Source organism: Cannabis sativa, chromosome 4 (assembly GCF_029168945.1).
Source record: "Cannabis sativa cultivar Pink pepper isolate KNU-18-1 chromosome 4, ASM2916894v1, whole genome shotgun sequence".
NCBI lineage: Eukaryota > Viridiplantae > Streptophyta > Magnoliopsida > Rosales > Cannabaceae > Cannabis > Cannabis sativa.
In genome coordinates, this window is record NC_083604.1 from 66,379,653 (window position 1) to 66,402,253 (window position 22,601).

Here is a 22,601-nt window from a genome sequence, read left to right on the forward strand (position 1 = left end):
TGGGTTGAATTGGTCGAGTTATGAAAAATTTGGTTTGCTGCTCGCGAGGAACCTAATTCTGCCAGGCATCCGAATTCGGATGAGGGTTCGACTTTCCAAAACCGGAATTCCCTTCGGGCAACCTGGCTCACCTGCTGGGGAAAATTCGTGGACCCTAGTTTTCCTCGTTTTTATGTTTTAGGGGTATTGCCATGCTTTTTATCGATAGGGGAAACTTTTAGTTCCTAGTTTTAGTCCCCTGGAAGTTGATTTAGCGTGTCACTTATAGCGTTGTGATTTTTATGGTTTAGGAGCCGTAATCCGCCGTCGCTTCGGCCTTCCAAATGCTTGATTCCAAGACACCCGAAATCGGAATCCAGTAAGATTAGTATAACAAGATGCATATGTAGATTACATGTTTAGCGTGCATGTAGGAAGCCCGTTGGATTACATTAGTTATGTATATAGGCTTCGAACCATCCAACCCCGTCACGTCTAAGTACAGCCGGAGTATGACCAAATGTGAGTATGACCGGCTCGACCGATCAGCCGACATTTGGTTGGTGGTTCCGTACTATTGACCTATCCCGTCAGACGGCCTGAGTATGACCAAGAATGAGTATGACCGGCTCGACCGATCGGAGGATACTTGTCAATAGTACCGTCCCTATGAACGTTCAAAACCCGCACCATGTTGGACATGGCAAGAGGTGGCTCGCACCATGTTGGACATGGCAAGAGCAGGGACTCGCATCGTGTTGGACACGACAGCTTAGAATTATGTATGATATTATTATGCTTTTCATCGAGTCTCCGTCGACTCACGCGCTTATGTTCATGTGTAGGTAAAGGCAAGGCTATAGCCGATGGACCGTGAGCGAGCTTATGAGATTGTACATGTCGGGGCGGTTAGGCTCGAGCGTACGATCCTCGGGATAAAGAAGGCCGAATTTTTGTAATCGGTCGTTAGACGACTTTTATTTTTATGTAATGGTTAAAATAGCTTAAATCTTTTTGTAAATGATTTTATAATCTGGATCCCGAGTCTTTTGTAATATGGTTTATAAGTTTAATTAAAAAACAAAATTTTAATTAATCACGTTTTTCCATAAACCTCCTTGATTAGCAACGAGCTGCACAGTACGTTTAAAAATCACGTAATACGCCTGAGGTAGTTAGGGTGTTACAATTTTAGTATCGGTTGGGCAACCCTTGGAGCTGAATCTTTAATTCCTTAAGTTCAGCTGGAGCCATTCTATATGGGGCTTTGGAAACCGGTTCCACCCCTGGTGCCAAGTCAATCACGAAATCAATCTCCCGCTGAGGTGGTAACCCCGGAAGTTCTTCGGGAAAAACGTCCAAAAATTCCCGAACCACTCTGATGTCCTCTGGCCGAATGGTATCTGGCCGAGTGGTGTCCACCACCACGGCCAGAAACCCTAAGCACCCGCCGTGCAACAATTCTCTCGCTGACATAGCCGAGATCACCGGGATCCGAGATCCCTGAACTGAACCCACAAATACAAACGGTTCTTCACTTTCCGGTTGGAAGACCACCATCTTCCTTTTACAGTCAATGCTCGCTGAATATTTAGATAGGAAATCCATTCCTAAAATAATATCAAATTCGACTAAGCTCATCTCTATCGATCGCTTAACTCTCTACCATCTATCCCGATCGGCATAGACCTAATCCACCTATTGGAGATAACCAATTCTCCGCCGTGTAACGTGGTTCCAAACCCCGATTCATATCTATCAAAGGGTCTACCCAATTTACTAAAGACTCTGGCCGCCACATAAGAATGTGTAGCCCCAGAATCAAACAGCACTGAATATAGCGAGTTGTTAATAGAAAGGTGACTGGCAGACAAGCCCCCGATGGCTGGCATCTGCATCGGCTCGAGTGATAGCGAACACCCTGGCCGGAGTGGGTATCGCCTGAGCTCTCGGTGCCTCCGGTCTGAGCTGGGGACATTCCCTCTTGAAGTGTCCGGGCATGCCACAATGAAAGCATCCCTGACCTTTGCAATCACCCCGATGGTGCCTCTTGCAGATAGGGCACTCGGGATAGGAGAATCGGGTCTCAGTACCACCAGGACGACTCCCTCTGTTCTGGTTCCCCCGGAACCTCTTGTTCTGACTCGAGCCACCGGAAGCGATGGGTGCCCTCTTCCTTCGATCAATGGCCGAACCACTACTCCCCCTGCTATAGCCCGATGCGGGAGGGGTAGGAGCTCCGCCACTCACCCAGAGTACCGGGCTGATTCTGACATACACCCCACTGCGCCCTCAGCTCGCAGTGCCTTCTCCACCATCTGAGCATAGGTGGTGCTGTCGTCGGTGGTAATCATCAGATCATGCCTGATCTTGGGATTCAACCCGTCCAGATACTTCTCCTTCCTGCTGAAGTCGGTCGGCACAATTCCCGAGGCTAACCTTGCCAACCGATCAAACTGAGTAGTATACTCAATGACGCTCATGTTCTCCCGCTGGGTCAGGTGAACGAACTCTTTCCTCTTGGCGCTTCTGACCGCCTCATTGTAGTACTTTGCGTTGAAGAGTTCCTAGAACCTTTCCCAGGTCATGGTGGTGACGTCATGGATCTGAGACACCATGTCCCACCATACCAAAGCGTCCTCCTGGAACTGAAACGTGGCGCACACCACTCTGTCGTTACCGGTGACACCCATGAAATTCAGTATCTTGGTGATCACCGTCGCCCAGCTAACTCGGCTTTCATTACATCCGGACCTCCCAGGAATACCGGAGGTGCTTGCTTCCGGAACCGCTCATACAATGGTTCCAATCTATGGGCCGCCACCACTATCTCGGCCTGGGCAGCAGGGGCAGGTGGCACAGGAACTGCAGGAGCACCCTGCTGTCTCAACCTCTGAATCTCGAGGTCTTGTTCTTCGATCCGGGCTTGCATCTCCGCAAACCGTAACTCCCAGTTCGGGGCTCCCTGATCGGCAATTTGGGAGCTCGGGCGGCACGTGGCGGGTTCTCATCACCCCGACCACGAGCCCCGCCTCGGGGACCCCTACCTCCAGAGCCCCAGCCGAGGTGGGGGAAACCGAGCTCCCCGTCCTCTCGATTCGACCCCACGGAGTTGCCCTGACTCCTGGTAGTCCGCCTGGCGTCCATCTGATTAGAACCGCCTGCGAAACCAAGAGTTGGCATATCAGGTCGTATTCAAGGCGAGCTTACTAATGCCGCTTAATTTGGAAATTAGAAACGAAACATGCGCCTATTCTACTATCAGGCTACTAACATGCTTCCTAACAGGCTTTTTTTTTTTTTTTTAACTGAATAAAATAAACTACTAAAGAAATAAAGGCTTACTGAACCGTGAACCGAGCTAACTGCTGATGATGATTGTACATGTCGTGACGATCTTCGGAAGATAACCTGGCGGCTCTGATACCAAATTGTAACACCCTAACTAACTTAGGCGAATTACGTGATTTTTAAACGTACTGTGCAGCTCGTTGCTAATCAACGAGGTTTATGGAAAAACGTGATTAATTAAAATTTTACTTTTTAATTAAACTTATAAACCATATTACAAAAGACTCGGGATCCCGATTATAAAATCATTTACAAAAAAGATTTAACTGTTTAACCATTACATAAAAATAAAAGTCGTCTAACGGCCAGTTACAAAAATTCAGCCTTGCTGTCCCGAGGATCGTACGCTCCAGGCCTAACCGCCCCGACATGTACAATCTCATAAGCTCGCTCACGGTCCATCAGCTATAGCCTTGCCTTTACCTACACATGAACGTAAACTGTGAGTCGACGTACCTCGCAAGAAAAGCATAATAATATCATACATAATTCTAACTGCCGTGTCCAACACGATACTGAGTCCCGCTACTGCCATGTCCAACATGGTACTGAGCCACTACTGCCATGTCCAACATGGTACTGAGTTCTGAACGTTCATAGGGACGGTACTATTGACACGAAACAACCTGATCGGTCGAACCGGTCATACTCCGGCTGCTGGTCATACTCCAACCTGTACCGACGGGATACGTCAATAGCACGGAACCACCAACCAAGCGTCAGCCTGATCGGTCAAACCGATCATACTCCGGCTGCTGGTCATACTCCAGCCTGTACCAACGTGACAGGGTTGGATGGTTCGAAGCCAACATACAACTAATGTAATCTAATAGGCTTCCTACATGCTCGCTAAACATGTAATCTACATATGCATACTGTTATACTAATCTTACCTGGATTCCGATTTCAAAGTGACCAACCCGATCGGAATCAAGCCGAGCGGCGTAACTGGCTCCTAAACCATAAAAATCACAACGCTATAAGTTGACACGCTAAATCACTTCCCGGACTAAAACTAGGAACTAAAAGTTTCCCTATCGATAAAAAGCATGGCAATACCCCTAAAAACATAAAAACGAGGAAAACCCAGGTCCCCGATTTTCCCGGCCTAGACCGGTTGCCCAACCGGAATTCCGGTTCTGGAAAATTCAGAACCCTCATCCAGAATTCCGGATGCACAACCGGAATTCCGGTTCCTCGCAGGCAGCAAACCCAAATTTTCATAACTTGCACAATTCAACCCCAAATCACCTCAAACTTTCCAGACCTGTTCTATACCTTCCCTAGAACATATCCAAGGCATCAAAACCACCCAGAAACCTCAAACATGAAAAATGCCATTGGAGCTCAAGCTTTGAGTTCTAAACTCAAACTTGAGCAAAAACACCTAAACATGCATTTCACTAGCTTAATTCTACTTAATCAAGCTTATCTAAGCCTCTGAAAAACAATTAAAAACAACAAGAACATCACGTAACCAGTATTCACAATATTTTCACCAAAAATCACATTTTTGCATAGAAAACTCAAAGCTTTGAACAACACAACTAGCATGCTTCAAACAACTCAAATAACATCAATTAAACATGCTTTAAGCCTCAGAAATCAACAACCAAACACAGCAATAATAACAGCCACAAAAGCATGCATTTTACTCATCTTTTCACCATTTTTCTCAAGAAAACAAAAGAGAAAAATTAAGAAACACCTACCACAAACAAGAGTTCCAAAGTGATGATGAATTTAGCTAGAAATTGATGGAAAAACCCAGCCCTTTGAATCCCATGCACCAGCCGAAAATAGAGAGAGAATGAGAGAAAATTCTCTTTTTCAAAGTTTTCTAATTTTTTTACTAAGTGTTAAAATGAAAGGAGGAAAATGAATTTTAATGCATATATCACATTATTTCAGCCAAAATAATTATTTAAAATAAACATTTAATCCATTTAATAAATCACATAAGACAAACACTAATGGGGCAAAAAGACCATTTTGCCCCTCCACCATAAAATCACATAAATCATACTAAAGGGGTATTTTTGGGACATTCTAAATTCCCGGCCATTCCCGACATTCCCAATGTCTAAAACCCGTCCCCAAACTACTAACATACTAAGTTATGATTTCTATTGAGCCAAACGCCGAGTTTCAAAATACCGGACACCGGAAATGCAAAATATGCAAGCTACTGAATAACATAAATAACAGTATCATAAATTATTTAAATAGCTATAAATAATTTCATAATTAATCATAAACAACTGCTAATTTCCAAATTAACTAAGCGAGCTTTACATAATCCCTTGCTGAAATCAACTTGATTAGGTGTCAAAAACCTAAGGCAGCCACCTATCTCTTATTTTTTAAAATGTCAAAAATGCCCTTAAAGATAAAACTTAGGTATTTCTAAAGCTAGGGGTAAAATGGTCAAAATCCATAACCCCGCTCAATCCCGATAATTTATTTTCTCTAAAATATTTCCCACTATGAAATAGGGTTCTAAACTTACCCATGTGATCAATCTAGCCATCCATCGCATTTTCCGTTGTCGCCGAGCAAAAATTACAAAATTAACATATTTCACATATAAGCTAAATAATACCCCTAGAGTTTAATAAAATCTCCAGAATTGAGAAATTATAACTCTAATATTTATTTCTAAATATTGGAGTCCACATTTAAAATTAATTCACAAATAATAATAAAATAATAAAAATTAGTGCTAATTGCCTTTACTAATCCACATTACTAGAGCGGTCATTACAATTATCCCCCCGTTAATAGGATTTCGTCCCCGAAATCTAACCTGAATAGCTCTGGATGTTGAGTCCTCATATCTGACTCCAATTCCCAGGTGGCTTCTTCCACCTTACTGTTCCTCAAGAGCACCTTAACCAGTGCAATAGTCTTGTTTCGAAGAACTTTTTCTTTTCTATCCAAAATCTGAACAGGTTGCTCTTAGTAGGATAAGTCTGGTTGTAGTTCAAGGGCTTCATAACTCAAGACATGAGTCGGGTCTGACACGTATTTCCTTAACATAGAAATGTGAAATACGTCATGAACAGCCGATAATGCTGGTGGCAAGGCTAGCCGATATGCTACCTGCCCGACCTTCTCGAGTATCTGAAATGGCCCAATGAACCTAGGGCTTAACTTACCCTTCTTCCCGAAGCGCCTAATACCCTTCATTGGTGAAACCCGCAGGAAAACATGTTCCCTGCCTGAAATGTAACATCTCTGCGCTTCGGATCAGCATAACTTTTCTGCCTGCTTTGAGCAGTAAGCATTCGAGCCTTTATCTTATCAATAGCTTCATTGGTCCTCTGTACTAATTCTGGACCCAAGTACTTCCTTTCTCCTGTCTCGTCCCAATGAATAGGAGAACGACATTTTCTACCATATAACATCTCATAGGGAGCCATCCCTATTGTACTTTGGTAGCTGTTGTTGTAGGAGAATTCAATTAAAGGCAAGTACTTACTCCATGAACCCTCAAAGTCCATGACACAGGCTCGCAGTAAGTCTTCTAAAATCTGGATAGTTCTTTCTGATTGACCATCAGTCTGAGGGTGAAAGGCTGTACTAAACTTTAACTTGGTACCCATAGCCTTCTGAAGACTCACCCAAAATTTCGATGTGAACTTTGGATCCCTATCTGACACAATAGATTTAGGGGCTCCGTGGAGACGAACTATCTCCTTCACATACAATTCAGCGTACTGATCCACTGAATATGTAACTTTCACTGGTAGAAAGTGAGCCGATTTTGTGAATCTGTCCACGATGACCCATACTGAATCATACATCCCCGTAGTTCTAGGCAAACCGGTTACATAAAATCCATTGCAATGTCCTCCCCACTTCCATTCCCCCGGAAGGACTAAAGGTTGCAATAACCCCCGCCACCTTTGATGTTCGGCCTTAATCAATGGCAGGTTAAACACTTGGACACGTAGTCCACCACATCTTTTTTCATCCCATACCACCAGAAGTAGGGTTTCAAATCCTGATACATCTTGGTGGTTCCCGGATGCAACGAATAAGGCGTGGTGTGAGCTTCATCCGCATTTCTTTCTTAAGCTCATCAACACTAGGAACACAAACTCGAGCTTTATATAACAACATTCCACTGCTCGAGACTGAAAAGCCTCTAGGCCGACCAGCCACTACTTCAACTCGAACTTTAATTAGCTCGGGATCTTCCAGCTGTGCCTTTCTGATTCTCTCCAACAGATCAGATTGGAGTGTTAAATTATGAAATTTCCCGACCACGAACTCAATTCCTGCACTAACCATTTCCGAGGCCAGTTGAGGAGCTATCATAACAGTAGTACAAACTTGCCCGGGACCCTTTCTCGCTAAAGCATCGGCCACAACATTGGCTTTCCCGGGGTGATATAAAATTTCACAATCGTAGTCTTTAACTAACTCCAACCACCTTCTCTACCTCATATTCAGATCTTTTTGGGTGAAAAAGTATTTGAGACTTTTATGGTCAGTATAAATTTCACACTTTTCACCGTAAAGATAATGTCGCCATATCTTTAAAGCAAAAACTACAGCAGCGAGCTCTAAATCATGAGTTGGGTAACGCTGCTCGTAATCCTTCAATTGACGAGAGGCATAGGCTATGACTCTGTCAGCTTGCATCAGAACACATCCCAGACCCTTTCTGGATGCATCACAATAAACAACAAATTTCTCTTGATCTGATGGCAAAGCTAACACCGGAGCTGTTATCAAACGTTGCTTCAATTCCTGAAAGCTTGTTTCACACTTATCTGACCACACAAATCTCTGATTTTTCTTGGTCAATTCGGTTAGGGGCGTAGAAAGTTTAGAAAATCCTTCGACGAAACGTCGATAATACCCTGCTAACCCGAGAAAACTTCGAACTTCCGTCACAGACTTGGGCCTCGGCCAATTCTTCACTGATTCTATCTTATTTGGATCAACCATAATTCCATTCTTCCCAACAATATGACCCAGAAAGGACACTTCAGACAACCGTAATTCGCACTTTTTGAACTTGGCATACAGCTTGTGATCCCTAAGTCGCTGTAACACCATTCGAAGATGATGCTCGTGCTCCTCTTCTGACTGAGAGGATACAAGGATGTCATCGATAAACACTATAACGCAGTTATCGAGGAAATCCTTGAATACCCTATTCATGAGATCCATGAAGGCTGCAGGAGCATTAGTCAATCCAAACGATATTACCAGAAACTCATAGTGCCCATATCTGGTTCTAAAAGCAGTCTTCGGTATGTCCTCCTCCCGAATTCTGAGTTGATGATAACCAGACCGTAAATCAATCTTCGAAAACACTCTGAAGCTGATCGAACAGATCATCGATCCTGGGCAACGGGTACTTGTTCTTAATCGTCAACTTATTTAGTTCCCGATAATCAATACACATTCTGAGGGAACCATCTTTCTTTTTCACAAAAAGAACCGGAGCTCCCCAGGGCGATACACTGGGTCGAATAAACCCAATGTCAAGCATCCCCTGAAGTTGTAACTTAAGCTCCTTGAGTTCCGCTGGAGCCATCCTATATGGAGCTTTAGAAACAGGTTCGACTCCAGGTGCCAAATCAATCACAAAGTCAATCTCTCGTTGTGGCGGCAATCCCGGCAACTCCTCGGGAAACACATCAAGAAAATCTTTCACCACCCGGACTACCTCAGGCCCAAATGTTTCAGGTCTGCTGGAGTCAAATACTACCGCTAGAAATCCTACACAACCATTGCATAGTAAATCCCTAACCCTCAGCACAGAAATAACCGGGATCCGAGACCCCTGAACTGATCCAACATAAACAAATGGATCTTCACCTTCCGGCTGAAAAGTCACCATTTTACGCCTACAATCTATACTGGCCGAATACTTGGATAGGAAATCCATTCCCAGTATAATATCAAACTCAGTTAATTCCAATTCTATAAGGTCAATACTCAACTCCCTATCTTCGATCCTAATTGGCATAGACCTAATGCGCCTATTAGAGATAACTAATTCTCCGCTAGGCATTAGGGTTCCAAACCCTCTTTCTAAAATATCACAAGGCCTACCCAAAAGATCAATTACCCTTGTAGCCACATATGAACGTGTAGCTCCCGAGTCAAATAATACTGTAAATAACAAGTTGTTGACGGGAAGGCGACCCGTCACAATGTATGACCGGCCGCGGCATCGCCTTGGGTAATGGCAAACACCCGAGCAGGAACCGGTTTCACCTCAGCTTTCGGCTCCTCTTTCTTTGCCTGGGGGCAATCTTTCTTGAAATGCCCCACCATGCCACACAAAAAGCATGTCTTCCGGTTACACTCTCCCGGATGATGTTTCTTGCACCGTGGACACTCAGGGTAAGAGTAACCCTGGCGTCCTCCTCTACCTTGGTTCCCACGGAACCGCTTGCTTTGCCCCGAACCACCAGTAGCCGGAACAATTTTTCTTTTTCCGCCTCGGTGGTGGAGTCACCACCATCCCACCATAAATGGGAGTGGGAACACCGGGGGTTCCACCAACACTCGGAGTCACCCGGGCTCATGAAGAAATTTCCATCGCTCCCCGCTCCTCGCAGCCTTTTCAACCATCTCTCGCATATGTGGTTGCTTCGGTAGTAGTAATCACTCGCATCATGCCGAATCTTTGCACTCAAACCCGCCAAATATTTTTCCTTCTTGCTAAAATCGGTTGGCACAATTCCCGCCGCTAACTTTGCCGTACCTGGCCAAACTTGGCCGTATATTCTCAGAACCGACATTCCTTCGCTTGAACTAGATCGTTGAACTCTTTCCGCTTTACACTACGGACTGCTTCATTATAATGTAGGGTTTTATGCCCTAAATAAAACTCATTTCAATATAATCAGATTTACTTATTAATATAGATCAGAAATAACATTTAATGTTGCATGGTTCACATGATTTATTTCATGATTATATGTACATAATGTATAAATTCATCGAAACCCTTTTCACATACTTGATCCCGTTTATTGTGTCGTCAACACATTGGAAAGTAAACATGACTATGTGAATAAAGTTTTCCTAGATTTATCAGACACAGGGTTTTACAGATATGATAATCTACAACAGAGTTTACTTGTATTTGGAGAAATACTATGTTCTTTCCAACATTGGTTAAAGTAAAGCTCGTGTTGGATGCATGGAGTATGCATCGGAAGGGACCGATATTGAACTTTGACTTAGATTTATTAAACTTACCGTAATATCTATTCAAGTCAATATCGCCTAGTTGATCCTAGATCAAATGATCTTAATCCTGATATGATTAGGCTCAATCTCGAGAGGCTATTCGTGTTCTTTGATTTGTTAGTTAAGCCTACTTTTAGGTCAGGGTGATACGTACATTTTGGGAACACGGTAGTGCAATTGAGTGGGAGCGCTAGCATAAACATGGAATCTATACTTCTATCTCGGCGAATAGTAAGCAAAGGATGATCTCCTTCGAGCTTGACCAAACGAACATAAATGGTGGAGTACTCATTTCACATAAGCTGAAATATCATTTATACGGGGTTAAGTGTTTTAAGGAATAAATACATTGTAGGGTGTAACGGTAATTTAATCCCTTTACTGTGTAGATCATTCATATAGAGGATCATTGATCAAATTAGGATTATAACAATGGATAACTAATGATGTGTCTATATGGTGGAACATATAGAGCATTCTATATACTGAGAGTGCAATTCTAAGTTCTATGCGTGGATTCAACGAAGAATTAATAAGTTGGTGAATTTTAGTGCTAAATTCTTGATCTACTTATTGGAAGCTCGGTTATATAGACCCATGGTCCCCCCAGTAGTTGAGATAATATTGCTTGTAAGACTCATGTAATTGGTTTTGATTAATCAATTATAATTCTCAATTTAGACTATGTCTATTTGTGAATTTTTCACTAAGTAAGGGCGAAATTGTAAAGAAAGAGTTTTAGGGGCATATTTGTTAATTATGATACTTTGTATGGTTTAATTAATAAATATGATAAATGACAATATTATTTAATAATTATTTATAGTTATTAAATAGTTAGAATTGGCATTTAAATTGTTGAATTTGAAAATTGGCGTTTTTGAGAAAATCAGATGCAGAAAAGATAAAACTGCAAAATTGCAAAAAGTGAGGCCCAAATCCACTATGTAGGGCCGACCACTTTTGTAGGGAATTTAAACTGATATTTTCATTATTTTAATGCCAAATAATTCAAACCTAACCCTAGTGGAATGCTATAAATAGATAGTGAAGGCTTTAGAAAATTTACACTTAAATTTTCTATTTTTCCTTGAGAGAAAAACCTGAGCCTTTCTCTCTCCCTATCTTTAGCTGCCACTTCTTCTTTCTCTTCCCTCTTGAGATTTCGAAATTTTTTAGTGTATGAGTAGTGCCCACACACAGCAAGTGATACCTCAATCATAGTGAGGAAGATCGTGAAGAAAGACTTTTAGCAAGAAGGAGTTTCAGCATCAAAGATTCAGAGAAAGAGATCCAGGTTCAGATATTGATAATGCTCGCTACGTAAAAGGAATCAAGGGCTAGATATCTGAACGGAAGGAGTCATATTATTCCGCTGCAACCAATGTAAGGTTTCCTAAACTTTATATGTGTTTATTTCATCGTTTTAGAAAGTTCATATTTAGGGTGTTAATAAACATACTTGTGAGTAGATCTAAGATCCTGGTAAAATAAATTCCAACATATAATACTTGGAGTTAAACAACTCCTTAAATTCTTCCCAGGTCATCAGCGTGACGTCTCGAGTGAGGGTTATCAGCTCCCACCACACGAGAGCGTCTTCCTGAAATTGAAAAGTGGCACAGGTCACCCGATCATTTCCAACCACTCCCATAAAATTGAGGATGCGTTCAATCACTGAAAGCCACTGCTCGGCCTTCATCACATCAGGACCTCCCAGAAACACTGGAGGTGCCTGTTTCCTGAACCTTTCATACAACGGCTCCAAACGGTTGCCAACAACAGGTTGTTCTGCTGGCACCGCAGGAACCGCAAATGTACTGAACCACTCGAGGAGGCACGAGCGGGGGAGGACCCTGCTGCCTCAACCTTTGAATCTCTTCATCTTGCTGGCGGATTCTATCTTGCATCTCATCAAATCTTTGCTCCCAATCAGGAGGAGCTTGAGGTGGATTTACAGGGCGACCACCCTGAGCTTTGCCACGGCCACGGCCGCGACCACGAGGATTTTGAGGATTCCCCTGACCGCCTCCGGTCTCAACCATGCCACCCTAACTTCTTGTATTTCGCGGGGCGTCCATTTAATAGGACTTAGCCTGCGAATCCATAAGCCAGGCAGGTTAGACAGCGATCAAAACTTAACACCGCTCTTTAAAGACTTAAAAGGCAACACACTTCTTCTTTTTTTTTTTAAATAATTTATTAAAATCTAATATGCTTCCTAACATGCTTTCACATTCACATTTATTAAAGTACTAAACAAGTACGGGCTTACTGAACCGTGAACCGAGCTTTCTCTAATGAATATTGTACATGTCTTAGCAAGCTTCGGTAGACAAACCTGGCGGCTCTGATACCAAAATTGTAACGCCCTAATGCTAAGGCACGCTACAGTGCTTTTTCAATTATTGTGCAATCTTTGCTAATCAAAGAAATTTCTCGAAAAACGTGTCAAATTAAAACTTTTGCTTTAAATATTAAACTTTGTAATATAATATAATATTTACAAATTTCGGGATCCCGATTCCAAACTTTGTAAAATTTACTTTTCAAACTATACATTCAAAATACACAAGTTCTAGGTCGCACAGCGACTTTCAAAATACAACTCCCAGATGTCCCGAGACCGAACACCTGTGTCGCGCTGCTTAACATGTACAATCTCACCCGAGCTCAGGTTCATTCTTGTTCAGCCTTCGCCTTTCCTTTACCTACACATGAAAGCAGAAACTGTGAGTCAACAGACTCAGTAAGAAATGCATATAACATACCATATAATTTCCGACATGCAAATAGGCGCCCATACACCTATTTACAGAGCTTAACAGATGAGTATGAACGTTCAATACCAGGGTACAACCACTATACCACATACACATCGTACCTCACTGTACGAGTGTTGGTAGGGTTTACCCCGAACACTGAGTAACACTGAGTGATGTACCACACACCTTAGCATTTTCCCGTGCCCGTGTTGGTATCACTGTGTCGTACTCACAGTGACAATAATCACTATACCAATGCACTCTATAACTTATTCATACAAGTGTTGGTAGTGCATAATATAATTCAAGCATGCATATACAATCACATATACACACATTCAGATAATCACATCATACATTATACACAGTTCTTACCTGTTTTCCGAATTCAAGTGTGCTGGCCGGAATTCACGTGCTAGATGGATGCCCTAATCATAATAATAGCAACACAGATGAGTGACTTGCTAAATCACTTTCCGGGACTTAAACTTGAAACTAAAAGTTTCCCTATCGATAAACCCCATGGCAATACCCTAAATATCTTAAAATTGGCCAAAACTAGGGTTCTGGAATTTCCCCCAATAGGCATCGGTTCCCAACCTAATCCGGCTTCGGGTCACCAACCGGTCGACCGGTTAGTATCTGCTCCCGTAACCGAATTCGGTTCTGAGCTGGGAACCCAAAAATCATTCCCCTTAACTCAAATCAAGCCCAAACCTTACCAAACTCTCCAGTACACCTATACAATGCATACACAATAGAATCCAAGCAGTATTTCACAGAACAAACCAATAAATCCAATTATGCCATTAAAGCTCAAAGCTTGAGTTTCAAAACTCAAGCTTGCTTAGAACCAATATCAAGCATCAAAACCAGAAGCTAGGGACTCAAATCAACTCAAACTAACCCTTGAATTCGAACCCTAAGCAATTCAAACCTTAACAGCTCCTATTACCCCAAAACACCATTTCAACCTAACTTAAAAGCTTGAAAACTAAGAAGGGTTCATTGGAACTTACCTTAGATTGATTATCTTCTTAGAAATCCTTGCTGAAAGCCAACAATCAACAACAAACTCCCTTGGTTTGTCTCAGCCGAAAGCAAAAGAGAGAGAGAGGGGTTCAAGAACAAAGCAATTTTCTATTTTTCCTTTTTCCTTGATTTTTCCTCAAATGAGACAAAAGGATTAAGTTAATCACTTGCTGAAATCAACTTGATTAGGTGTCAAAAACCTAAGGCAGCCACCTATCTCTTATTTTTTAAAATGTCAAAAATGCCCTTAAAGATAAAACTTAGGTATTTCTAAAGCTAGGGGTAAAATGGTCAAAATCCATAACCCCGCTCAATCCCGATAATTTATTTTCTCTAAAATATTTCTCACTATGAAATAGGGTTCTAAACTTACCCATGTGATCAATCTAGCCATCCATCCCATTTTCCGTTGTCGCCGAGCAAAAATTACAAAATTAACATATTTCACATATAAGCTAAATAATACCCCTAGAATTTAATAAAATCTCCAGAATTGAGAAATTATAACTCTAATATTTATTTCTAAATATTGGGGTCCACATTTAAAATTAATTCACAAATAATAATAAAATAATAAAAAATAGTGCTAATTGTCTTTACTAATCCACATTACTAGAGCGGTCATTACATACATATTAAATAAGACATTGAAAATTGAAATCGATACTTAAAACACTATATTTAAAAAAAATATTTATTATGAGAAGAAAGATTAATAATCAACTTTTTAGTCAATAATTTTAATATGAATAAATATTTAGAAAATTATATAAAAACTATATATTGGAGCCAGATATGGGATGGGCAGTATCACTCTTGAACCCGCTTTATTTATAAACTAGGAAACAAACCGCGCTTCGCGTGCGGTTATATTTTATTTATTGATAATTAAATTATAAAAATATATTAAAGTTGATATTTTAATTATTCTACTAAATTTTTTCATAATTTTTATACAGAAATTAAATTAATATAGTTAAAAAAAATAATCATATAATTTCTTACCTAAAAAATAAAGCAACAAAGACATATTTTCAAACGTTATAGTAAAATAAAAAAAAATAGAGGTTGGAAAATTCTCACACAAAATAGAGATCTAAAAAATCAATTGATAAATCTATAGAAAACTCATATGATTTTAAAACTGTTGTCATTTAAAGCCGATGTTATCACCGTATCTCACTTGTAGTCGCCACTACATTCAAAGTCGCTATCATTATCATATCTTATTTGTAGTTATCACTATTGATCAAAATAAGTTTGCTATGTACATAAAATAAATCATATACTTGAGTTAATTAACTACTAACTTTTTTATACATAAGTGAATGATTTTATATAGATATTTAAGGTTTTTTTTTTAAATTTTTTTAAATTCTTAAATTATACAATTAATAAATCTTTGATTTGAGATACAATTAAATTTAGTGTTAGTTTTAACTTTTGATTTAAAATTGTATATAACTATATTTTTATTAATTTTAATTGAGAGAATTAGATAAGACTATGTTGAGTAATTTTTAATTGTATAGAGAATTAAATATTCTTTTGAAACTTACTTGTTAGATATTTATAAAGTTTTTTTTTTAAAAAAAAAAAATTACTGTGTTTTTTATTTAAAAAATTAGAAAATTAAAAAAAATAAGAAAATAGATAATTAGGTTTTAAATAATTAGAGAAAAATTAGAAAATAGATAAATAGGAAAAATAGAAATTATTAATATTTTTATTTTAAAATTATTAATAATTATAAATAGTTAAGATTTGCTCGTAAGTTTTAATTTTTTTTTTTTGGTATATTTCTTTATTTATTTATTTTGGATAAATGTATAGATATAGATATAGGTTTTAAAATTTTTAATTTAAAAAACTTAAAAAAAAAAAAAGTAAAAACGTGTGGTTTTAAAAAAATGATTTTATTTTTTAAATGTATATGATCATATTTTTTTTAAAGTGATTTGGGTTTTTTAAATTTTATAAGAATATTTTATTTAATTAATAATTATAAACTTAATAAAAAATTTAAAAAAATGAGAGAATGAAGGAGAGTAGAGAACAATAGTTTTAAAGCAATTTTAGAGTGACACATCACTGGCTCATACTTTTCCTTTATATATATATAAGAAACTTACTTGTTAGATATTTATAAAGTTTTTTTTTTAAAAAAAAATTACTGTGTTTTTTATTTAAAAAATTAGAAAATTAAAAAAATAAGAAAATAGATAATTATGTTTTAAATAATTAGAGAAAAATTAGAAAATAGATAAATAGGAAAAATAGGTTTGAAATTATTAATATTTTTATTTTAAAATTATTAATAATTATAAATAGTTAAGATTTGCTCGTAAGTTTTTAATTTTTTTTTTTTTGGTATATTTCTTTATTTATTTATTTTGGATAAATGTATAGATATAGTTATAGGTTTTAAAATTTTTAATTTAAAAAACTTAAAAAAAAAAAAAAGTAAAAACGTGTGGTTTTAAAAAAATGATTTTATTTTTTAAATGTATATGATCATATTTTTTTAAAGTGATTTGGGTTTTTTAAATTTTATAAGAATATTTTATTTAATTAATAATTATAAACTTAATAAAAAATTTAAAAAATGAGAGAATGAAGTAGAGTAGAGAACAATAGTTTTAAAGCAATTTTAGAGTGACACATCACCGCCTCATACTTCTCCTTTATATATATAGATATAGATATATAGATATAGATTACTCTCACCCATCCCCAATGGCGGACTCACAATTTAAAGTGAGGGGAACTTTTTTTTTTTTTTTTATAATGTAGAGACAAAAGTAAACTTAAAAAGAAAAAAAAATTGTGATTTGAACCTAACCTCTATTATATATATGCAGTCTAGTTAACCATTACGCCAAAACTAATATTATGTTTATAAATATTATTTTTATTATAAATATATATTGTAACTAATTAAAATATATATATTTTTTTAAGGACAACTGTCCCTCGCTTCAATGTGGGTGCACCACTCACCCACATAATAAATTTCTATCTCTAATCATAATTATAATTATATTGAGTGATATGGTTTTTTTACTCATAAAGACCAAGATAAAAAAAATATAGGGTTCTATTTTAAAATTATTAGAGGTACTTATTAGGGCTGTACATAAACTTTTGTAAATCGCCCAATCCGAATAATCCGCTCAAACCAAACCGAGATAACCTGACGAAAAATATAAACCGAAAAACCTAACGAAAATATAACCCGCCCAATTAACCCGAACTAACCCGACCAACCCGATTAAGAGGGTTTTTTTTATATATATATATATTTATATGATTTTATTATATATATTTATATATCATATAATTTATATTACTATTTTAAAAATATAAATTTTAAACTAATATAGTTTTTTATGGTGGCTAATTTAAACATCAAATTCAATCTATATATATTTTTCTCATTATTACAATTAACTAATATATAATAATTGTATGTAAAAAAAAATATTAGTGTTCGGTTTGGACGGGTTAACGCAACCAAATTGACAAATTTAATTGGGTGAGTTACTATTTTTTTTTTCTTAATTGAGCGGGTTGCACTTAATTTTTGTAACCCTATCTTTGAGTTGAATAAAATATAGCATAAACCGACCAAATCGACCCACATAGTATTTTTTACTTGTTGACATTATACTATACTTCAATAAAGACTTGTTACTTTAGCAATTTTGTTTCAGCTTTGATGTTCTTGATATTTTTTTTTTCACAATATCTTTATTGTGTATTTTTGTTTGTTTTGTATTGTAATAATGGTGTCTATTACATGATCTGATGTGAATTATTAGACTTTTTTGTGTCGTTTTTATTTGATCTTTCTTTGCTAATTTATTTTAGGTTGGTTTCGTTGTTCTTTCTGTCTGAAAAATGCTCTTGCTTAAATTCTAAAGTTCTCAAACGATATCCATGTCTTTAGTTCTCCCTCCTTATTAAATTGGCACAAAATAATATTAGGGTTGGGAATGGGAAGACTGTAGATGATTAGCATTGAATATTATTAGTAGTAAAACTGAAAAGACCTTGATATTTTCATGATTTCATCTGTTAATTAATGGGTTGAAAACGTTTGCATTAAACTTTGAAATCATTTTCAAATTGGCTGTTCGCTAAACCCAAATGATATTTTCCCACTTAATAATTGCCTAATCAACTTGGCCCTCTAAGCCCAACACGTGTCTCGATTTTATTTGTTAAAAGGTTCAACAGGTTGACTGACCAAGTCATTCACGACCACGTAAACCGGAATGACTAGATTGCTCTTCTTCCCCACAAAAAGGATTATATTTCGTCGCCTGAGAGATTCGAACTCTCGCGGGGAAACCCCATGTACTTAGCAGGCACACGCCTTAACCACTCGGCCAAAGCGACTTTTTGATTTATCATGGAAACGTATAATATAAAACCTATTATATTAGTAATCTGCTATTACGCAATGCACTTCAGGGAAGCATTTTTAAATCCAACAATCTCAATAGTTCGGGAAATATTTTTAACGATCTTAAAAATTCAAAGAGGCATGATTTGGTACATGTAAAAGTTTAAGGGCCAAAAATCTCAATTAATCTTTAAAAAAATATTAGTAATTTGCTATTATGCAATGCACTCTCTAAAACTGCTAAAAGTTGTGATTAGCTACTCTAACTTCTTTTTCATATTAAAAATTTCAATTTCAAATTTAAAATATTGACCAAGTAACCAATTACCATATAACATATAACTGTGAAAATTGGCAACTTATTATTGTGATGCCTTTTCATATTTTATTCAAAATTTAACTTGTGTTTTACCATTTTTAAGTTTTATTATGGACAAGTACCTGGTAATGATAGTAAAGAAAATTGGTAACGTTTATTATGAGTCATGACATCTTTTCCATATTATAAAAAAACTCAAAACCTGCAAAGCAATATTTTTGTAAGTTTTGTTGCAAGAAAGTAGCTTACTTGGTAACCAATAATTGGAAAAATAGTAACTGGTTACAATGATGTATTTTTCTAGATTTCAAAATTTTGTGACGAATTTTAAGCAATAAAAACTAGTAACTATGGGAACATGGGATAAGATTGTTCATATTTGCTTAATTTTATTCACTCATTTCGTACTTATATTTACCTTTTCTCTTTGTTAATGGTAATACTATATTTAGTTACATTTATTAAGTGGTGTACTAACACAGCTCTCAATAAGTTATGCTTACATAAGTTCATCCACAAGTTGAAATATCCTCAAATAAAGACACTCAGATTGTTATCTATAGTCTACAAATCCCATTATTGATGCTTACTTATTACTTTTGCAACTATGACTATGCACCTAGTAACATGTCTCATCTCATTTGATATTTATCTCAATTAGGGTGTATTGTGACGAAGTTTGATGTAATTGGTGAGGTTTTTAATTCCAGTTTAAACTTAATTTTTAATATCAAATTGAATTTTCTTAAAATAAAAATTAAATTGAATCAAAAGATTAAAAGAAAACGATTTCTAAAAAAATTGCCATGTTTAAAGACAACTTGGCCAAATAACATGCTAAGTTTATATAAATGCTCTAAAATAGATAAAACTATAAAACATTCCATGGCCATATAAAATTAACATAGGCATAGGCTGGTGGTGAATAATATCTATGATAGTTTATATTGATGATGATGATGACCGTACAATAGTTCCCAAAAGTACAAGAGGAAAAGGCAGCAAAATAATAGATAGGTTTGATATGTTCTTTCAAGCACTTCCATCCATTTGTTTAGAATGAGTCACTTATATGTGTAGGCCACTAATTGTAAGAGTGTCCATCTAATAATAGTAGCATATATATCTTGGAGCTGTACCTCTATCTCTCTACCATTTACGTTGAAACTCAAACTCATTGTTTGGGCCACATTTCAATCAAGCATCATATCTTCCTTATTATTATTATTATTATTATTATTATTATTATTATTATTATTATTATTAAAGTAATTTTCAATTTAGTTAAAATTTTGGGGTATAATTCTTTAGATTTCAATTATTATGTTTGAGTCTCTACTTTTCTATTAATTTTTGAAATAAATTGAAAAGTATCTTTTTTTTTATTATTTATACTCTCTAATATATAATTGGGATACTTTCACAAATGCACAAAAACAACAAAAATACAGTTTTACGGAATTTTAAACATTTTTACGATTTTTTTGATTTTATTTACATAAAATACGGTCTTTTATGTTGAAATTTTGTTCATTTGTTGTTAATGTTTTGTTATTTGTATGTTATTTTTTGTTGTTATTTTCATGTTACTTTTATGTTATTTTCTTGTTGATTTTATGTTGTTTTCGTGTTATTTTTTGGAAAACCGTAAAAATGTAAAAAGACATTCTTTGAACGTAAAAATGTAAATATTTTATAAAAAATGGTGCCTTATGTAATTATACCTATATAATTTATATTAATCTAAAGGGTCTAATGAGACATCATACAATATCTTAAAAAATATAAAAATAAAAGTAAAAATTAAAACAATTAAAGTAACATATAATATAATTTTCTCTTAATTTTTTACGGCTAAATGCCAAATAAACTTGTACATAGCATAATTTCATTTGTCCATGCTATTTAATTTATTTAACTAATTAAAAAAATAAACTATTTTAAAACATAAAAAATAATAAAAAAAAATCATCTTAAAATATACAAATAATTAAAAACTACAATAAAGAATAAATTTTTTTAAAAAAAAATCAAAACTATTTTTTTTTAAACTCTAAAACCAAACTATTTCTTTCTCTCTCTGTTTCTCTCCCAATATCCGTCCAGTTCTATCCTTCGATTTTAGATTTTAGGGAGAAGGCAAAATACAAATCTCAGCTCATTTGTGGGTATGAGCAATAGTATTCTATTTATAATAGATTGCAAAGTACAAGAGGGAGCCGTTAGGCATGACACCTAGCAGTAATTACACAAATAAAACTCTAGAATATTTTGCCAAAATATTCCCATTACACAATTACAAGGCATAACAGAATTTCATGAGGACAAATTACACAATGAAATACACAAAATTCTGTCAGAGGCAGGGGACCATCAGGTTGTGTATGCTGCAATGAATATTTACTGGTGTAGAAGTGCTAGTATAGAAATGATATTCCTTGACATCCCCTCTTAAATGAAAGGGTGAGTTCCGCACACCAAGTTTGTCACAAGGAAGGCAAATCGAGAAGGTGATAATCCTTTATTTAAACAATCAGCTATTTGATCATGTGAAGGAATGTATCGAAAGTTGTTTTTGCAGCACTTTATCACGAACATAGTGTGCATCAATTTCAATATGCTTCGTTCAAGCGTGAAAGATGGGATCGATTGCAAGAGCACTAGCACTGAGGTTGCCACACCATGTCACAGACAGACTTGGAAAAGGAAAATGAAGTTCTTTCAAGAATGACTCAATCCATGAGATTTTTGCAGAGACATGAGCTAAAGCACGATACTCCGATTCAGTGCTTGATCTCGAAACTACGACCTGCTTTTTAGATGACCATGATTCAAGAGTGTCTCCCAAATAAACACAATAACTGGCAATGGATCTTCTGTCATTTGGGCAACAAGCCTAGTCAGCATCTGAAAAAACCTGTAATGCTAAGTCTGTCACTGCAGCTGATGTAAAGCCCTTTTGTTTTCGTACCCTGCAAGTATTGCAATACTCATTTTACTTCGCTCCAGTGAGTGTCGGTTGGAGCTTGCTGTTGGGTTTTATGCCCTAAATAAAACTCATTTCAATATAATCAGATTTACTTATTAATTTAGATCAGAAATAACATTTAATGTTGCATGGTTCACATGATTTATTTCATGATTATATGTACATAATGTATGAATTCATCTGAAACCCTTTTCACATACTTGATCTTTTCCGTTTTATTGTGCTGTCAACACATTGGAAAGTAAACATGACTATGTGAATAAAGTTTTCTAGATTTATCAGACACAGGGTTTTACTGATATGATAATCTACAACAGAGTTTACTTGCATTTGGAGAAGTGCTATGTTCTTTCCAGAGCATTGGTTAAAGTAAAGCTCAGGTTGGATGCATGGAGTATGCATCGGAAGGGACCGATATTGAACTTTGACTTAGATTTATTAAACTTACCGTAATATCTATTCAAGTCAATATCGCCTAGTTGATCCTAGATCAAATGATCTTAATCCTGTTATGATTAGGCTCAATCTCAAGAG

The 22,601-nt window shown here is 36.6% G+C and overlaps 1 non-coding gene and 1 pseudogene across 1 annotated transcript; one reads left to right on the plus strand and one right to left on the minus strand.

Moving 5' to 3' along the window:
* The window catches only part of LOC133037081 (ubiquitin carboxyl-terminal hydrolase 17-like), a 26,640-nt pseudogene extending 5,107 nt beyond the window's left edge, over positions 1-21,533 (plus strand).
* TRNAS-GCU (transfer RNA serine (anticodon GCU)) lies at positions 18,671-18,752 on the minus strand. The gene has a single exon. It is a non-coding gene; the product is annotated as a tRNA-Ser (tRNA).
* Positions 21,534-22,601: the final 1,068 nt, after the last annotated feature.